Below are 18,622 nucleotides of genomic sequence, written 5' to 3' on the forward strand. Positions count from 1 at the left end.
ACCCTAAATTGGGGAGTACTAATTTCAAAAAGGATGACAATTTATGTTTGCACAATGTATTTGTGGTGTACATAGGTCAGTTTGTGAATTGTCTAAAGCCCTTGATTAATTTTTAAAATCTGGCTGCACTTCCACAAGCAAATGCTTCTTAAATGTCAAAAGCTGGCAACAAGCCTTCTTGCTACTCCATCAACAAGATTAGTGGAAGCTGACAGATAAGAGAAAATCTCATGTTCCATAATTCTCTACCACTTGCCTGTGGGGATCTTATAGTTGGAACGTTGTTTGATTGTCTGCACCCCATCCCCAACCAAGTGAAAGCAGAAGTGTGGGAGAATGATATATCTAGCATAACAGGCATAGCAGACATCCGGCATGTCTGAGAACGCCAAATATTCCTGTTCCCCTTTTTCTGACAAATGTATCTTTAGAATATTGCTGGCTAATCTTGATAAACTGACTATGTAAAGGCCTCCTCCACATATGGGCAGACGTTTCCTGTTCTGAGCTGTCGGTTGCTGTAGGCTGGTGTATTTTTGACGCAACTTATTCATGTATTAAATAAACCTTGCTGAGAGAAGCAGCAGAACTTTTCCTCTCTCAAGACACGTGTCAAGTGATCATTCCTACAAGTGGCGCCCTGAAGCAGGGACAGCTCATCGGAGCAGGGACTGCTTAGTTCCCGGAACAAGGGACGGCTCCTGCTTTCAGGTATCGCCTAGCACAGCCCAGCAGCTCAGCTCCTACTCATCAAATGCCTGGCATAGGCCCCGAGGTGCGAACACAATCGTTCTCAATGACCCCTTCCATTTGGTGGGTATGGGTGGACAGGTATCACATGCTGAGCAGAAACATTTAGATGAGTTAAAGTTTTTGATCCAAAAGTCCGGCGGGTCCCTGACTTCTGGCCAACTTAAGACTGTTACAAGAGAACAGTAAGCAATGCCCCTGGTACCCGGAGGGAGGTTCTCTTAAACTTCGGAACTGGGAGAAGATAGGGAAGACCTTTCACACAGAGCCCTGAGCTTCTATTGAACTTCTGCAAGCCTGGCATCAATGCAGGTATGCAGTAGAGAAATTTATGCCTGTTTCTAACACAAGCCAGCTCTCCAAAGATTGTCCCCTAAAAGGCACTGGTGTCCAACTTGTGCCCCCTGCCCCTCCTCTTCTTCCTCCTCCTTTTCCCCCTCCTCCACCAACAGATCCACCCATGGGCCCACCATCTAACACCCCGGGACGCAGGATCTGTGAAGTTTTGGAGAAGGAACTTGGTCAGGCTAAATTGGAAAATGTCCCAGAATTGGCAGAAATGTTGTCTATTTGCCCTGTACATCTGACAGGGGAAGAGTTGCCTGACCTTTTATCGGTATGCCCAGTAACATGCACAGAATGAGAATAGGCAGCAGGTTGTTAACTATACTGTGTTGCCCACTCTGTCTTGAGTGAAACTCAAAAGGCTATCAGAGATATGGGCATAGGGGGAACCAATGTGCAAGGTCTTTTAGAAGGACTCTCTAATGGATACACTGTGAAATGTGCTTTACAGGCCTTTGTCAAGGTACCTACAGAAGGGAAACCAGCCCATAGTTTTGCAACTGTCTGTCAAAAGCCACAAAAACCCTATTTAGACCTTATCAACTGTTTTCAGGCAGCAATCAAAAGACAGATTGATAATCCTGATGCAGCAGTTAAATTGATGAAATTGGCCAAGGAAAATGCTAATTTGGATTCAAAAAGAGCCCCGTGGTGCAGTGTTAAAGCTGCAGTATTGCAATCTTGAGCTCTGCTTACGGCCTGAGTTTGATCCTGGCGGAAGGTAGATTCATGTAGCTGCCTCAACGTTACTCAGTCTTCCATTTTTCTGAGGTTGGTCAAATGAGTACTCAGTTTGTTGGGGGGGAAGTGTAAAAGACACACTTTACTTTGCAGCAGCACTCAGTGCAGCAGGCTAAGATTGCTGTTAGAACAATGGCTTTTTCACTTCTATTTACAATGGCCTTTCAACTTGATATTGACACCTTATATGCATTTAATTTGATTCATCAACTTCCTGGTGCATGTATCTCTCCAAATTGACCTTGATTTGATTGGCTATATTTTTAATTTTGCAGGTTTTAATTTCTTGCTGTTACTAATCTTCCTGGTGTGATTGCTCAGGGCAATGCATTTGCTGATAAGATTTTGAAAGATGTTATTTCTCTATTTATGCTGTTAACCTGTGTAGTTTGCAAACTAACATAAGAACATAAGAGAAACTGTGTTGAATCAGACCAGTGTCCCATCCAGTCCAGCACTCTGTGTCATGCAGTGACCAATATATGTGTCAGTTTGGTGTAGTGATTAAGTGTATGGACTCTTATCTGAAAGAGCCAGGTTTGATTCCCCACGCCTCCACTTGCACCTGCTGGAACAGCCTTGGATTAGCCATAGCTCTGGCAAAGGTTGTCCTTGAAAGTGCAGCTGCTGTGAGAATCCTTTCAGCCCCACCCACCTCACGGGGTGTCTGTTGTGAGGGAAGGAGATAAAGGAAATTGTGAGCCGCTCTGAGACTCTTGAGTGAAGGGCGGAACATGAGTCCAATGTCTTCTTCTATGCATACACACATGCACATGTACATATATATACTGTGGCTGATAGCAGGTGATGGACCTCTGCTCTATATTTTTATCTAGTCCCCTCTTGGGGCTGGCTATGCTTGTAGCTGCCACCACCTCCTGTAGCAGAGAATTCCACATATTAATCACCCTTCGGGTGAAGAAGTCCTTTTATCTATTTTAGCCTGACTGCTCAGCAATTTCATTGAATGCTCACAAGTTTTTGTATTGTGAGAAAGGAGAAAAGTATTTCTTTCTCTGCTTTCTCCATCCCATGCATAATCTTGTAAACCTTTATCATGTCACCCTGCAGTCAATGTTTCTCCAAGCCAAAGAGCCTCAAGTGTTTTAACCTTTCCTCATAGGGAAAGTGCTCCCTAACAAACTTTGACAAATGGATATTAACCATATAGTTTCCCTGAAACCCTAATACTGTGTCCATGTTTGCACATACATGCACTCTGGAAATCTTTAGGCTACTGTTCACTGTGGTGAAGCCACAAAACATGTCATGGCTCACCTTATTTCTGCCTTTCCGGTAGTGGGCCACTCCTCAAAGAGGGGAGTCTGCTACTCATGTCATTGCTCACTTAATTGCTGCCATCACTGTCCTGGGCAAACCTCAAAAACTCAGGACAGACAACGGCCCTGCCTACTGTTCTGCTGGTTTCCAAAAATTTTGTATCCAATGGGACATCAGTCTCAGTCCTGGTATTCCTTATAATTCCACAAGTCAAGCTATTGTGGAACATGATAATCAGACATTAAAAACCACTCTTCAAAAACAATTAAAAGGAGTGAAAATGAAGGTTTCTACCCAAATGCAGGTTCAGGAACAATTGAATTTGGTCTTTGGGCTTATTAACTTAGCATGGTCCAGCTCCCCTTACATGGGGGTGCAGGCATGCTGCTGTGTTTTCTCTTGCAGGTCTTTTGTGGGTTCTGGTATGTTGCGTTCGCCCGGCTAAAGATGGCATGGCATCAGGGTCTCCCAAATCAGATTCCCAATTTCAATCTCAGCCCCAAACGAGAGATTGTGCGACGCCCACACACCCAGACAGCTCGTGATATCACATGGGGGGATGTGAAGAATCTAACTAATCAAGCTCAACAAATGCTGGAAGAGGCTGGGCAAGAGCCTTCTCCAGAGAATTTGGTGGCTGCTGGTTTTGCAGATCACAATGATTTTTTGTTGTTTTGTGTTTATGTGTTTTGTCTCCTGTCAAGGCTATTAGTTTTACATTTAGCACATTCTATCTTCCCAATTTTTCATTCATTTAAATCTGAAAAATCCTTTTGTTGTTGGTACTGAATATTTATTTTCTGAAAAGAACAGTGTTTTAAAATTCTACCTCACAAATTTTGGTTCCTACAAGACCTCTTTTCATTTGAAATTACAGCATGTGTTATAAAAGAACATCTGTACCCTTCCTTGGATAAAACTACCCTCTCACTGTACATATTCTCTCTTAAGTCTTGAAAAACTAATACTTTGTTTTACCAGTAACCCAAATACCGTTTTTGGGATGATACAATTGTGCACTTTTTTTCTATTAGTGTGGCATGGTGGTTAAGTGTCCAGACTCTTATCTGGGAGAACTGGGTTTGATTTCCCACTCCTCTACTTGCAACTGCTGGAATGGCCTTGAGCCAGCCATAGCTCTTGCAGAGTTGTTCTTGAAAAGGCCTGAGACAAGTTTGGCAAAGCTTGGTGGTGACCTGACCTGTTGAACTGCTGGTTGTGTTTTACTGTTTTCCTGGTTGTGTTGGGTGTGTGTGTGCCTTTGTAAAGCATTTTGGGGAACCCACAGATAGGTCCAGCCTTTTTGGGCCTTGGGGGAGAATCCCCTGAAGCTGCCCTGCAGTTTTGGGACTCTCCCTCAAACCCCCTGTCTGTCAGTTGCCTGTCATTATACCCTGTATTTTGCCATTGACTTCAATGGCTGATAGGGTGTAATGGTGGGAGGTGGCACCCTCTTTGGGTGTCCCTAGAATTGGACCCCCGGACAAATCTTTTTGAAGCTTCAGGGTTCCTTTGGGAAGAATCCCCTGCAGCTGCCCTGCCATTTGGGGGACTTGCCCCAAACCCCCTGTCCCCCAGCTGCCTTTGATTATACCCTACATTGTGTCATTGACCTCAATGGCCCATAGGGTATAATGGAGGGATAGGGGCATCCTCCTTGGGTGCCCTTGGAATGGGACTCCCTGGTCCAATCTTTTTGGGACTTGGGGGTTCCTTGGGGGAGAGTCCCCTGAAGCTGCCCTGCAGTTTTAGGGGCTCTCCCCCCAACCCCCTGTGTCCCAGCTGCCTTTGATTATATCTTACATTGTGCCATTGACTTCAATGGCCCATAGGGTATAATGGGGCCAATATCCAGAAATATCAAGTATCTCCTGTATATCCGGATATACTGGATACTGGTATTCGGAAATATCTGGAATTCCAGATAATTAGGCCTTGAATATTTCCGGATCTGGATATTATCAATTTTTTGTGTGTGTGCACAGCCCTAGATATAGTATTAAACATGGGATTAATGCAAAATTAGAATAGATCCAGATGGGTAGCCATTTTGGTCTGAAGCAACAGAACAAAGTTATAGTCCAATGGCACTTTTGTTGGTCTTAAACTGCAGCTTGGGAGCCACATGTGGCTCCTGGAGGTTGAGGAGAAACTTAATGCAGGCTTACCCGCAAGTAAGTTTGCTGAACATTAGGATCTCAGTCACCCTCTGACCAGTAGGTATAGGTGACTATTTCCACCATGTGTGAAAAGAGGAAGGAGGGGGGAATAGGCAGGTTGGTAAGCTCTTCCCCTCCACCAGAGGTCACCCAGAGACAGCAGGGAAACAGAGCACAAGAGCCGAAGGGGCAGAATTAAAGACAGGGGTGCAGAGTTCTCCCTTAGTTTCATGGCTCTTGTAGGAGCTATATTTACCTTGGTGTCAAGACAAAGAGAGATGCATAAAGATGCAAACTGTGGTCAGTGATATATATGGTACATGTAAGTTCCCTTCTCCCACAGGTGCCAAAAAATCAATCTCTAACTTTTTCCTATGCTGGTTTTAGGGGGACTGTTATTCCTAGCATTTATTTTTTTTTAGTCTCCTCTTAGCACTATCATGTTCAGTGCATACATACGGACTTTATCTTTTTGTGCAAAGAAAGTATTAAGAGTTTTAATAAAGATGTGTGTGTAATATTTGTTCATGTCTTGTGGCTCTCAAGCATTTCTTATATGTGGTTCTTACGTTAAGCAAGTTTGGCCACCCCCGATCTTAAAGGTGCTACTGGACTCTTAACTTTGTTCTGTTAAGAATGTATCTGAAGAAGTGTTCATGCACACGAAAGCTTGTACCCTGAATTAAACTTTTGTTGGTCTTAAAGGTGTCACAAAACTCAAGCTTTGTTCACAAAAATCAAATTACACATGAAACGAAAGCCTGTTTAGGACATGTAAACTGTTGGATCAAGGCAGCAAATTTGAAACTAGATACACTATGCAGTCTCCCCTTCCAGTGAGGGAGTATGGAAATTCAAGTCAGGACAATTAATGCAACTTTTCTACCCGTCAAATGCTTTGGATTCTTCATAGGAAAAGGGAGAGGGGTTGGAATGGGGTAGCCATGAAAGCATGTGCCATTTCTATAAAACAGATACCTGTGAAATTATAGACATTATTTTAAATACAAAACTGAAATATTCTCAAATTCAAGTGCTGCCTCTTCCACATACAGGAACATAAATTTCTTAAACATTTCAGTTTCATCAGAAGATCATGATATTTCAAATAGCACAAATATTCTTCAGAACTCCTGAAAGTACAATCATCTGAAAGTATATGCCAGTTTTCTTCCTAAAGAATCTAGAAGAAAACTTGGGTTACAACTGATTTTTAAATAAGTGGTAGTGTTTTGTATATTAGAGAAAAAATATTTTGTTGAAAATAGTGGTTATCTGAACAGCACTCCTGATAACTGAGTTCTACTACTAAATTCTTCTGCCTTCTAAAGACACTATATAACAATGCAACAAATCAGTATATATTTTTTGTTTTGAATGGTGTTTGTCAAGAAGCAGAGAACTCAGTTACTGCCTCCCTGGAGGTTCATAGGAAAACAGCCTCTAAGGAGGATAGACAGAAAGACAGACAGACACACTCCACTTATATAAGCGTATGCAGGGGTTTTTTTGTAGTAAGAGCCCAGCAGAAACTCATTTGCATACTAGGCCACACCCCCTGATATCACCATTGTTTCACACAAGCTTTTTTGTGGAAAAGGCCCAGCAGGGACTCATTTGCGTATTAGGCCACACCCCATGACACCAAGCCAGCCAGAACTGTGTTCCTTTTTTTTTAAAGCCCTGAGCGTATGGCTTACGCTTTTGAAATGGTGGTCTCCTACTGCAAGTTGGTTTGCACCTCACAAAGGTAGGGAAAAGAGTGTTTGGTAAGAGCCTTTGCTAACCTAATAAGGAAGGCTTTAAACTAAATTGCATGGAGGAGCAAGACAATCATTCAAAGCCTAGTGTGATGCCAATAACTAGAAATAAGAATGCTTAGTTTTACAGCGAGTGGCACATACATTAGGCAACAAATTCACAGGTACATCAGGAAATAAAGACCTCAGGGTACATAAAACATGGGTTCCGATATCTCTATACTAATGTGCAGAGTATGGGAAACAAGCAGGAGGAACTTAAAGTCCTAACACAAGAAGGGGACTATAACCTAATAGGATTAGTGAAACTTGGTGGGATGCCACTCACAACTGGAATATTAGGACTGAGGGGTACAACTTATTTCAAAGGGACACAAATAAGAAAGGGTGGAGGTGTAGCTTTATATGTGAAGGAGGTATATACTTGTGAGGAAATTCATGAACTGCAAGGCAGTTCAGTTGAGTCTCTGGGTAAAAATAACAGGAGTTAAGAAATAACAGTGATATTATGGTGGTGGTGGTTTGCTATAGACTGCCAAGCCAGGCAGAGGAGTTAGATGAGATACACCTACAACAGATTGCAAAGTTCTCAACAAGAAGGGACACACCGGTCATGGGAGATTTCAATTACTCGGACATCTGTTGAAAGTCCAACTCTGCTAAAAACAAAAGGTCAAACAAATTCCTGACTTGTCTTACTGACACCTTCCTTTTCCAGAAAGTGGAGAGGGAAACAAGGGGATCTGATTTTAGACTTGATTCTCAACAACAAGGAAGAAATGGTTTGATGAGGTGTAAGTAGTAGGCACCATAGGTAGTAGTGACCATGTGATTTTGGAACTTACAGTCTTGGGGAAGGGAAAAACAAACATATATGGTTGGACTTCAGGAAAGCAAATTTTGACAAACTTAAGAGTGATGCTGGGTGAAATCTCATGGTCAGAAATACTTAAGGAGAAGGCAGTTCAAGAGGAGTGGGAATTCCTTAAAAGCAAAATATTGAAAGCACAATCATGGATGATTCCTATGAGAAGGAAAAATAGGAGGAGCTTAAAGAAGCCAAGGTGGCTCCATAAATAGCTCTCTAAAGACTCAAGAAATAAAAAAGACTCATTTAAGAAATGGAAGAAGAATCTTATAATCAAGGATGAACATAAACAAATAACCAGTGCTTGTAGAGAAAGAGTTAGGAAAGCTAAAACTCAGTATGAGCTTAGGCTAGCCAAAGATGCTAAAAAAACAAACAAACAAACAAAAAAGGCTTCTTTTCTTATGTACAAAGTAAGAAAAAAGCAAGGACATGGTAGGCCCCTTGCAGGGATAGGAAAGTGAAATTGTAACTGGTGATGAAAAAAGGGCAGAATTGCTCACTTCCTGCTTTTCCTCAACCTTCTCTTGTGAGGGAAGAGAGTTGCAGCCTAGGATCAGCATAGAGATAGTACACAAATACCTAGTTTCTTTAAATGAAACTAAGTCCTCGGGGCCAGATGAACTGCATCCAAGGGTACTACAAAAACTTGTGGATGTACTTTTGAATCCTCTGGCCATTATTTATGAGAGTTCTTGGACAAAGGTGAACTGCCAGAAGATTGGGGGTGGGCAAATGTTGTTCCCCATCTTCACAATGCGGGAAAAGGAGGATCTGAGTAACTACCGGCCCATCAGCTTGACATCTATACCTGGAAAAGTTTTAGAACAAATCATCAAACATCCAATCCTTGCACATTTAGAAAAGATGGCAGTGATTACTAGGAGCCAGCAGGGGTTTCTCAATAAGAAGTCATGTCAGACTAACCTTATCTCCTTTGTGCAGAAAGGAGATACCTTCCTGGATCAGGGGTGTCAAACTCATTTGCTAAGAGGGCCTTTGTGGGGCTGGGCCATGTGTGTCATAAAAAATAATGTGAGGTAGAAGAGATAAAAACTTTATAAAGGATACAAACACAATTAAATATATTATTTTTAACTTAAAATACAAACATGCTTAAAACCCTTGCAACATTTTGTTTTAAATGGAAAGGTAGGTGAATAGTGGGATTTGGTAATGCAATTTTAAAAATAAAACATCAAGAAAAAGCACAAAGATCACAGCAGAAACTAAAAATATAAAATGCCCTGAGGCTGAGAAAACAATGAAATGACATTGCAAGCTTTTGTCCTCACCCTCAGGGTCTTCTTAGATTGGCAGTTGCTCTCCAGGATACTTCTCCCTTTGGCTATAAGTTCCCAGGTTGGGGTACTCACTAGGTCAGGTCCACTGAGCAGAGACAAGCTGGCTCAAAGCATCAATCCTTTATTTCCAAGGACACAACTCCACAAAGCCTGAGCTTCAGCTATCTATATGGGAACTTGAAACACACTGCAGCACAGACAAAGCTGCAAGGAAAATGTGGAATGGAGCTTCTATTAAGGTCCCTGGACCCTATTAATCTGAGCACAGAGACCTTAATGGAAAATCCACTCCACGTTCTCCCTGCAGCTTTGATGGAGAGTCTGTTCCATGTTTTCCTTTTTCTGTGCTGCAGCTTGCAAAGACAAGGCAAAAAAGGCAGGGAACTTCGTCAGCATCAGAGCTTCAAACGGTGAGGACAGGAGGGGGGAGAAAAGAGCCCCAGGGGGCCTGATCAAAGCCCTGGGAGAGCTGGTTCTGGCCTGTGGTCTCGTCATTTGACAACCCTGTTGTAGACATACCGTAGTTTATTTTTATTTCAGTAAGGATTCTGATAAGGCTCCACATACTATTCTTTTTGACAAGTTGGTAAAATGTGGTTTGGATCCTGTTACTGTTAGGTGGATCTATAACTGGTTGACAGATCGCACCCAAAGAGTGCTTGTGAATGGTTCTTCATCTTCATGGAGTGACAAGTGGAGTGCTTCAAGGATCTGTCCTGGGGCCTGTTCTGTTCAACATCTTTATAAATTATTTGGATAAAGGAATAGAGGGAATGTTTATTAAATTTGCAGATGATACTAAACTGGAAGGTGTCACAAATACAGTAGAAGACAAAGATAGGATACAGGATGATCTTGACAGGCTGGAAAACTTGGCTAAGACAAATAAAATGAACTTTAACAGGGATAAATGTAACATTCTGCATTTAGGTAGGAAAAATCCAATGTATTATTATAGGATTGGGGGGACTAGGCAGTAGTATGCATGAAAGGGATCTAGGGGTCTTAGTGGACCATACACTGGACATGAGTCAGCAGTGTGATGCGGTAGCTAAAAAGGCAAACTCAAATTTGTGCTGTATCAACAGAAGTATAGCGTCCAGATCAAGCGAAGCGATGGTATCACTTTACTCTGTCCTGGTTAGACCTCACCTAGAGTATTGTGTTAAGTTTTGGGCACCACAATTTAAGAAGGATATTGACAAGCTGGAACATGTCCCAGAGGAGGGCAACGAAGATGGTGAGGGGTCTGGAGACCACATGCTACGAGACTGAAGGAGCTGGGTATATTTAGCCATGAGAGGAGACGATTGAGAGGTCACATGATCACTATCTTCAAGTACTTGAAAGGCTGCCCTATAGAGGATGATGCAGAATCATTTTCTGTTGTCCCAGAAAGTTGGACCAGAACCAACAGGTTGAAGTTACAACAAAAGAGTTTTCAGTTAAACATCAGGAAAGACTTCCTGACGGAGCAGTTCCTCAGTGGAACAGGCTTCCTCAGGAGGTGGTGGGATGTCTCTCCTTGGAGGTTTTTAAACAGAGCCTAGATGGCCATCTGACAGCAATGCTTATTCTGTGAATTAGGCAGATCACAAGAAGCAGGTCAGGAAGAGTGTGTGGGGGGGAGGTATTTGTGAAGCTCCTGCATTGTGCGGGGGGGAGGGTTGGACTAGATGTCCCTGACCAACTCTGTGATTGTATGATTCTATGTGGGCCACATACAAGCTATTCTTAAACAACAAGTCATCCTAAGATTTTGACTATATTTTTAAAAAGAGCTAACCAAGTTAACAATTGGAAAACAAAATAATTAGAAGAAATATTTTAACAATATGATCATACCTTCAGAACCACACAATAATAGAAATAACCAAAATGCATAGTGTAACCCCCACCCCACGGCAAAACCCGAACATTTTTAAAGTGTATTTCAGGGTGGTAGTGTACAGTAGATAAGCACACGTTAGATCACATTCAACTATCCAAATCTGGAAAAAGAAAGGAAAAAGGAAAGGAAACGGCCCCTTTGCAATCATCAGTCGTTTCTGACTCTGGGGCGACGTTGCTTTCACAGCGTTTTCATGGCAGACTTTTTACGGGGTGGTTTGCCACTGCCTTCCCCAGTCTTTTACACTTTCCCCCCAGCAAGCTAGGTACTCATTTTACCTACCTCGGAAGGATGGAAGGCTGAGTTAACCTTGGGCCGGCTATCTGAGTCCAGCTTCCCCTGGAATTGGAACTCAAGTCATGAGCAGAGACTTCAGATCACAGTACTGTAGTACTGCTGCTTTACCACTCTGCGCCACAGGGCCTCTACATGTTTAGCCATGAGAGGAGATGATTGAGATGTCATATGATCCATCTTTAAGTACTTGACAGGCTTCCATATAGAGGATGATGCAGAATCATTTTCTGTCATCCCAGAAAGTCGGACCAGAACCAACAGGTTGAAATTACAACAAAAGAGTTTTCAGCTAAACATCAGGAAAGACTTCCTGGCAGAGCAGTTCCTCAGTGGAACAGGCTTCCTCAGGAGGTGGTGGGATCTCCCTCCTTGGAGGTTTTAAAACAGAGGCTTATACTCAAAGCTGGATAAACAGATACATGCAATATTTATCTTGTTATTAAAGAAGTAAGGTGGCATTAAGTAGACAGCAGATAAGAAACACTGAGATGAGGAAGAAAAATGACACTCCCATAAAATGAAGGACAAATTACTCTTAGTGAGCACCAACCCAATATCTGAATAGCAAGAGTAATGGGCATTGTACAATCAGACAAGATAATTTCTTCTCATACAAAAATAGTGAATAGGACAGTGAGTTTTTAGAAATGTGTGTTGAATTTTACAGCTGTAAAGTCCTTTGAACTCAATTGCCAACAGAACACAAATAGTAAATCTTTATTAAATAAACTTATTGGGTATGAAAACATTCAAGGTTTGTTTTGGGGTATTAGTTTACTTCATTCACAGATGACATCCAGAGACATCTGTATCAAGGCAGGTCAGCGCTGTCGTTACTTCTTGATTTAATGGCAGCATTCAACATGGTTGATTGCAATCTTTTGACCCACAGCCTTGCCAATATATGAGTTTGTGAGTCTCCCTAACAGTGGTTTTCCTCCTTTCACTGTGATAAGGGACAGAGAGTAGCACTTGGAGAAAGAGTCTCCCAGTTTGGTGTAGTGGTTAAGTGTACAGATTCTTATCTGGGAGAACAGGGTTTTATTCCCCACAGCATAGCATCCAGACAAGAATAAAAGAACATGAAAGACACTGCAGACTTGGCCAACCTGAAAAATCAGCAGTGGCTGAACATCGCCTTACTCAAACAGGACATAGTATCTTATTCCAAGACTTTGTAATGCTGGACAACACATCCAATTACCATGTCAGATTACACAGGGAAGCCATTGAAATCCAGAAACATAAACACAATTTCAACAGTAAGGAAGAAAGTTTAAAAATGAATAGGGCATGGTTTCCTGTCCTGAAAAACACAAAATGCTTCTTACAACAGCACTACAAATAAGATTAGAATTTCAACAGCCAATCCAAATGCAAAGAACCTCCTCAGGGAAGCTCCCCCATTAGCATGTCACAGCCTGGGAAACTTCTACAAGATAGACTCAGTCCTACCCCACCTTCCTGAGTAGATATAAATTAACTACCTACCATCTTCTTCTCACTTTGACACAGAGAAAACTCTAGCCTTCTGTGTTATACCTCTAAGGATGCCAATCACAGCTACTGGTGACACATCACATTCTACAATGCCAAGGCCACGGCCATACAGCCTGGAAAATCTACAAGAACTAATGTCTTTTACCATCTTCAGCAGATCAGGCAACTGGCTCCCTATCTCTCTTCCCAGGACTTGGCTACAGTGACCCATGCAACGATCACTTCCAGACTTGATTACTGCAACTTGTTTTACATAGGCTAGCCCTTGTGGCTGATATGGAAACTCCAGCTAGCCCAAAATGTGGCAGCACATCTGTTGATGGCATCACCCGTGCGGGCACACATTCAGCTGGTGCTCCACCAACTTCACTGGCTACTGTTAAGAATACCAGATCCACTTTGCGTGTCCTGGGACCAACATACCTGAGGGACTGCCTCTCCCCATATGTATCAGTAAAGCTCTACTTATTATCCCTGGCACAAAGGACATTCACCTAATCTGGACCAGAGCCAGGGCTTTTTCTGGAACATGGTCCCATCAGAGATCAGGGAACTGCAGGACTTACTACCATTCCACACGTCATGTAAAATGAGGCTGTTCTGCCAGGATTTTGGTTGAAGCAGCAGGCATCCAATAAGACCTCAGCCTCCTGTGCTGAAACTTACCATCTAACCAGCCTAAGAAGATCTGGAGACCAATGGTGCCAGCTGGAAATCCCTGTTCTGTTAATTTATGCTGCTTTTAAACCGTTTTAAACTGTTTCACTTTTATACTGAATTATGCATTGATACTTTGATATGTTTTTACATTCTGCTCTGTCATCCATCCTGGGCCTACTTGTAGGAGGGTGGAATATAAATTTAAGTAAATAAACAAACAGAACTTTTCCAGACAAAATGGAAGGCTTCTAAATCTTAGGTACATAAAATGTTTTCATCACTTCAGACTGACTGGTTCCAACCTTAACTACCTAAACAACCAACACCACCTGTCACATTCAAGTAGTATACCTCATGGCTCGTAAGCATCAGAATATGAGAATTACCTGTATATCTGACACACCCTGACCTGGCTAGCAGGTTAGCCTGATCTCAACAGATCTCAGAAGCTAAGCAAAGTCAGCCCTGGTTTGTACTTGGATGGGACACTACCTCTTAAAGCCTTTTAGTCTACTTAGCCTTCACCTGCCCCAACCCCACCGAAACAAGGGAGGGAAAGGAGATTTTGACATTGAGTCTATAAAAGAAAAAGAAGAGGGCACAGAGGTAAAAGCTAAACGCTGAGTAAGCTAAGGCTAACTAAACAGAAAACAAAAGATAAAAGACTAAAATAAAATAGAATAAAATAAAATAAAAATAAAGTGCTCCAAGGATGGAGCACATCCTCATAGCATCCTGTCATGCTGGAACCGGAACTCCAAGTCAGGGTCATCTAATGCCAATGGAACAACATGAAGGAAGTCTAGGGTCATTACACAGAGTCAGGCAACAGCAAAATACCTATGGACTTCTCTTGCCCTTGGGTCAACCTAAATCTGCTACAACTTGACAGCAGAATTTTTATATACACACACACAATCAAGAAAGTAACTAATCCCACAAGAAGTACAGGAACAAGCCTGATAATGAACCATCTCAAAAAGAGCAACCCATGCTCTCAAGTCAACTATTAAGAATTCAGCAGTGACTGAATAGTCAAAACTAACAGCGTCTGGGAGTATCCCAATGCTCACAGCTTGCTACTGATCCTTCAAAACAAAGATAATATTTTCAAATATGTTTATGGTTTTATATTTTTATGTTTTAATTGTATTTTTGTGTTTCATGTTCATACATGAATATGTAAGCCACCCTGAGCCTGCTTTGGCGGGGAGGGCAGGATATAAATTGAAATAAATAAATAAATAAAAATAAGTCCCTGCCAGTTCTCTGGTCTCTCCCAACAATTAACCTTCCCCTGCCTTCCATTTTGTTCATTTTAAAAATGGGCTGCAGTTAGTAGCACCCAGGAACAACATTTTTGGTGGGACAAAACCTTATAATGAGCTCACAGCACTACCATAGTTCCCATTTTGCAGGTGATCTTAAGCTTATACAGCACTGACTTTTGAAAAGAGGCCTATTTCTAATTTGCTTAGTAAAAGAAAGAATGTTAACTGCCATTGCATTACCAGACAATATCATCCTAGATCTACCAAAAGGAAAGTTTCTTCTGTACCTACAGTACATAAGACAGACTTCGCTTAGCTAGCACAGCGGAGGCATTAGGGGGTCCATTTAAACAGCACAATCAAGCCCCAATTGGGCATGGTGTTTCTGAGCTTCAGAAAAAACCCAAACATGCTTATCACTAGTACAGACATTTCTAGGAACGTCTGAATTCCAGTCTATCTTCTGACTCTTTTAGAAGACATCTCTAATTACACCTCATTTAGCTCACATTTCATAAATATCCATTTTAGAGTTGTTTGAGAAACACCTGCATATAAGAGAACAGCTGAGAGAGTGTGACAGAACAGAGTGGGCCCTCAGTTCCTTTTGTGGCTATATAGTTGAACTCAGAAAACTTGACACTATGATTCCAAGCATTCTTAACTGAAAGCAAGCTCCTCTGAAAATAATATATTTGCTTCCAGATAAGTGCATATAGACTCAGAATACAAGAACAAAAGTCATCCACAAAGATTTCTGGATGCACAAATGAATACTTCTCAGCAGAGTAAGCATTCTGACTTCCACAATACAGAAACTGGGACTCTCAGCAAGCAAAACTGACCAGTCTACTTACATTGCAGAAGGCTGACTAATAGGGAGGAGAAAGACAAGTACTATAAAGTTATCTGGCTACACATTATCTCAGGTGTTGGTGCTGACAGCAACAAGATGTACTGTTTCTCTGCAACCCACGCTTTCCTTTCTGTCCAGGCTGCTCACTTAAACTTTTTGCTGTACGTTCCAAATTCACCCCCAGTTTCTTCCATCTTTATTCTTCACTCAGCAAGGATGTGTAGGTCAGCTGGTGTCCCTTTTTTACCCCAACCAGATGGAAACAGCAACTGCTTAGCAACTGTAACACCTCATGATCAAAGGAAATTCCAAAAAACAGGAACTTTTTGTGTAGTCAAATGCGAACAAAATTAGTCATAACATATTAACTTCTTTGTAATTGAGATGACTATGGAGAATGTACTAACGTTTGCCCCCAAATATATCATTTATTGAGCTGTCATCTCATGTTAACAAATAAAGGTACAAAGGGTTTGTTTGCTGGTTTTTTTTTAAAGCAACCAAAAGATACAGATCTGCATGGCCTTCGGGGCCACAACGTCACCAAGGCAAAAGAAGTCTTCCCCTGCCCCCACTTACTATATGAGAGGGGACATAACCTACCATAACCGACAGCCCCATCTTGTGCATGCCTCTTCAGAAGGCAGCCCATATGCCTTCAATGGGACTTCCCCCAGGTAAGCATGCAGACGACTCCTGCCTGCCTAAGTGACGTGCCCAAGGTCACGCGGCACGGCGCCCAAGCAAGGACCCCTCCACAGACACATCCAAGCTCGTCTAAGGGGAGAGTCCCACGAATTCGCCCCCACCCCACCTTCGTGCATCCTCGCAAACGGCAGCACCACTGACGGGGACTACGACGCAGCTCGCCCGTGCAACGTCCCCCCTCCCCCCCCTCTTCCCACCGCCCTTTCCTCACATCTTGCGACTCTGCCTCTTGGGTGCTCTCCTTACCTCTCCCGGGGTCCCCAAGCGAGGGGGCGGAGACGGACCCGCCACCTCCGGAAAGGGGCAGGGCCAGAGCCCCGAGATGCTGAGAAGAAAGGCGGACCTGAGCCCGCTGGTGCCGAGGAACCTCGTCGCTCCTTCTCGCGGGCTGCCGTTGCGGTTCAGAGTCGCCGCTCGATTCTCTCATCAACGGCCGCCGCGCTGCACCCTGTCCCTCCCCCTGTCGCCACCTCTTCTTCCCGAGCCCGGTTGGGGACAGGACAGGAGGCGGCTGTCGCGCGCAACCACGCCCATCTGGGGATCACGTGGCAAGGGATCCTTCGCGCGGTGTGGAGGCAGTCACTCTGACACCGCCCTCTGCTCGACCGGATGATTCTGCTGCACTGCGAGCAGAGGGCCTCGCGGCTGCCACTGCCTCCCTCGCCCCTCTGTGAGCGGTTTCATTAGCCGATACCTCTGCTTGCTTGCCCCACGTGGTCTTGGCTGGCTCTCATGGGTAGACTCAGCATTACAGATGTGCTCAGGCCTTTCTAATATTATGTGGCATTGCATACTAAGGTATCTTGGAATACAGAGTTAAATACAGAGCTGATCCTTCAGTAGTGGTTTTAAAAACTGATACCTCTCAACCTTTTCTTCTTTAGAAAATGATGCCTATAAAAGACAAATTGTTATTAACTCCTTGCGTTGTCTTTCATACTTTAGTGTAAATAACAAGCATTTCATAAAAAGAGATTTTACTTATATATAAAAATGTTATACGTTGCATGTTGTTCAAACTGCAGAGGCCCAGCTAACAACAAACTTACTGTTCCTGTGTGCTGTAATATTTAAAAGTATTATATCATTACACCATAATGGGTATAAAGTAGTTTTGTATCCCCAGGCAAGTTACTAGTGTCTCAGGTTCTAAGTATGCTCATAGAACCTCAGTTCTCTGTATCACCTGATGGGTTGTCAACTTCCAGGTGAGGCCTGGGGACCTGGAATTACAATTTATCTCCAGGCTCCAGCCCATAGAGAATAGTTCTGCTAGAGAAAATGACTGCTTTGGAAGGTGTACAGCATGGCATTATACTTGGCAGAGGTCCATCCACTCTTAAAACCCTTTCCTCCTTAGGCTCGATCCATAATATCTCCAGGAATTTCCCAATGCAGAGTTGGCAACCCTAACCCATCAAATTTGTATTTGCACTGCACTATTTTTTGGCACATTATGCAACTTAAGTAGCTAAAAAATCAGAGAAAGTACTAAAATACCAATTCCTTGAAGCAAGCATCCATATTAATGTAAAACCCTCTTTTAGCTGTTTCCTTCCTAGGCTCTTATTTATATTAATTGCCAAATATGCTTCTTTATGATACTTAAGGATATGAAAAGCTAGGCAGGAGAAATGAGTTCATTTTCTTGGGATAAGGACACCTGATTTCATTAGATTAAACTGGCACTGTTGCAGGAAACCCCTGCAGTAGGCAATTGATGGTTGGTTCAGTGACAGATGAGGCCTGAGGCAGGATCAGGAAAACAGCTTTCTCTTTATTGAAGTAACATGCACATGGATCATGCCCATGTGGCTCATGCCAAAAGCTGTGGGTCTGACCCCGATTACAGACAGAACATTGGGTTTTATACTGCTTAAAGTTATACATCAGCAAAAATCAAGCAAACTGGAAACATGTCACGACACAGGCGGAACATACTTGAGTTTTTTCGGTACTTTCCATACATGGCATTACATGGCAGCATTGTTTGCAGTCATAACACAAGCTAAACCACAGCTTTCCGGTTTAGTAAACAACTCTCTTTCGGATTCTCCAGGATTCTGCCTCCCGGGTTTGCATTACATATATTTCTGTTTCATCAAGTTGCATGTTGTAATATCAGTTTGCTAGCTAGCTAACCACAGTCCCATTTCCTAGGCCTTTTGGGACTTTCCAAGCAAGGACAGCTTTTCGCAATACCACAGACATATTCACATCACTTGAAACGC

General features: G+C 42.7%; 1 protein-coding gene across 2 annotated transcripts in view; it reads right to left on the reverse strand.

The window, feature by feature from the left end:
• Nucleotides 1-17,058, reverse strand: part of OSBPL8 (oxysterol binding protein like 8) — a 177,507-nt gene extending 160,449 nt beyond the window's left edge. Inside the window, exon 1 of one of the 2 annotated variants that reach the window (XM_060245109.1) lies at nt 16,638-17,058. The gene's annotated coding sequence lies outside the window, so the exon portion shown is untranslated. The remainder of the gene's footprint in view (nt 1-16,637) is intronic. The other variant, XM_060245108.1, reaches the window with a different exon arrangement.
• Between the last annotated feature and the right edge of the window lie 1,564 nt (nt 17,059-18,622).

Source organism: Heteronotia binoei, chromosome 8 (assembly GCF_032191835.1).
Source record: "Heteronotia binoei isolate CCM8104 ecotype False Entrance Well chromosome 8, APGP_CSIRO_Hbin_v1, whole genome shotgun sequence".
In the NCBI taxonomy this organism is placed as follows: Eukaryota; Metazoa; Chordata; class Lepidosauria; order Squamata; family Gekkonidae; genus Heteronotia; species Heteronotia binoei.